The following is a 2,400-nucleotide window of genomic DNA, read 5'->3' on the forward strand; positions in this document are numbered from 1 at the left end:
TTTCTTCAACGGAAGGTTTCCAGATGGATATGTGGAGCAAATCCATCTGGCGGAGTCAGGTTATGATTTTCCAGTCATGCAAGAATTTTCCCATTGGGCCGACTTTCAGCCTGATCGTGCGTTGTGTAGTATACAGGGGGTAACAAATGGTTATCAGCCTCTCACAACCTCCTCCCGATCAGGAATCGTGAGTTCAGGAGAAAATCAAACATGTTTGATTTTCAGTTGACCGTCGTGGGCAAATCAGTCAGTGTGCAAACAAGGATTCTTCTTCTTCTTCTTCCTCTAAGAGGAAAACACAGAAACATGGTGGGGGTGCGGGTGAAATTGAGTTCTTTCTGTAAAATTTACAGACCTTAGTAGCCATGTTTAGTCAGCCATGTCTTTCTCAAATACTGCTTTTTTTTTAGGGCTTTCAGCACAAAATTGCACAAATTGCCATGGCAGCGTGTTTTACTCAAATGAGCTTCATATTCTTCTTCTACTCGTTTAGCTTCCGGATAGACGAGTCCAAGTAGCATCATCTCACTGCAGAGCTGAGTCCGACCTGATTTTTAGACGTACAGGTAGATCACATCAGAGTGTCGGGCTGAACATGCATCGTGAGGTGTAGCCGCATCCAATGCCCGACTTAACAGTCATGTTTTTGGACTGTGAAAGGAAGCAAAAGTACCCGGAAAAAACCCACACTGGAAAAACGATCTAAAAATGAGCAAAAATGTCTTAAATTAACTGCACTTACTCTTAATTTGAGTAGATAAATAAGATGATTTGCCAATGGACTTAGTATTTTTACTCTTAAAATAAGATATTTAGATAATATGCACTTGAAATAAGACAATGCAATTGTGTTTTCTTAGTTCAAATGTAAATTGTCTTGTTCCATTGGCAAAGTGTCTCACCTCCTCAATTCAAGATAAAAAGCACTTATTTTAAGAAAAAAGTTAGTTATCTAGATTTCGACAGTCCACAGGCTGTGAATCAAACCAGAAACCTTCTTGCTGCAAGGCAAGAGTAGTATCCACTGTCCACTGAGCAGCCCCACAAATTAAGCTATTGCTATCTGTTATTGTATAAATGTAATCTTTATGTTTTCACTTTATCTCACCTAAGTCGCTATGAGGTTTGTGACTAAACAAGTAAACATCTCTGAAATATTTTGTCTCTTTTATTGATGTATTCTTTCTGTTTCTTAGTGTCCACATTCTAGGCATTAACTCCCAATAGGTGAAATGCATTGAATTACAGATGAAATTGGTCAGTTTTATGGCAGGAATTACACATTTGAAGGTTTATTTAAATGAAAAGGCATTTCTTTAGATCATGTCTATTGGTGAAATGGTTAGAGGCATTAAAAGTAGTTGCACGCATACTTAACACTGTTACTGAAACAATTTTATTCGTTCACATGTTGTTGGTTTTTTAAAAATAAAAACTAAGGAAAATAAGTTTCCTTCTCTAGTGGATCAAATCCAACACATTCTTTGCCGTCACATTGGGCAAAGTTTAAGTATGGGCCACAGAGTGTTTCCAGAAGCTTTGTCAGCTTGCTTTATGGCATCAGTGTTGATTTGCTTCAACCTCTTTCAACATTTAACTAAGCCCAAGTTCTTTACGGTTTAAAAAAAACTTCCATGGCAAAGATAAAATGAATTTGTCAATGAGGTTAAACAACAACAAGGATTTATGCCTGTGGTGAACTGGGAGGCCCTAAAACACAATTGTCACAATCTGCAGTGAAGCTACATTGTTTAAACATTAACATGGTCTGATTAAAAGCAAACAGAGGTAACCCCTGTTCCAAAAACTGCATGCACATTTTTAAGAACTGGCGAAATGTGCTATCCATGGATGAGGCAAATGTTGGCCTATTTGAGCAAAGGGGTCAAGATAAGCATGCAGGGGCCTTGAAATTTCATAGAATGGCCTCATGGATATAATATGTGTAAAGAAAGTTATGTTAAAGAAAACATCTTCAGAGTAAGCAAAATTAGATTTAGTATGTATAAGAAACCTTTAGTTTTCCACTTCTTTTGCTATTGACCGTTTCTCTCTGTTTTTTTTAAATTATATTTTCCTTTTTAAATCTTCAGTCAGAGATGTATGGAAAATAAGTCACTTGCCGATGTACAAACAAAGCATTACCTTGTCTCACATGTTCAGTTCGACCCTTTTTTCCTCTTGGTTCCTAATTAACTCAGTTTATGTTTTTCTTTTGAAACTTGTGTCTCCAAAATGTCCATGTTTTTTAGTTTCCTCTACAAACTCATTAAAATGAATTCCTCTTGACAACTTTGTCTGAGGATTAGGGTTTACGGATTTTCATAAAGTAAGTTATTAATTGAATAATTATCAAATTTACTTCCATGTATTTAAAGCACTATAGAATACATTTTAGAG

General features: G+C 36.4%; 1 protein-coding gene across 1 annotated transcript in view; it reads left to right on the plus strand.

Annotated features, from left to right (window-relative positions):
* LOC107092921 (ankyrin-3-like) overlaps nucleotides 1–2,400 on the plus strand; it is a 168,710-nt gene that overhangs the window by 29,849 nt on the left and 136,461 nt on the right. The window lies entirely within an intron of this gene.

This window comes from Cyprinodon variegatus, unplaced genomic scaffold (assembly GCF_000732505.1).
Source record: "Cyprinodon variegatus isolate N-32 unplaced genomic scaffold, C_variegatus-1.0 Scaffold18, whole genome shotgun sequence".
Classification (NCBI taxonomy): domain Eukaryota; kingdom Metazoa; phylum Chordata; class Actinopteri; order Cyprinodontiformes; family Cyprinodontidae; genus Cyprinodon; species Cyprinodon variegatus.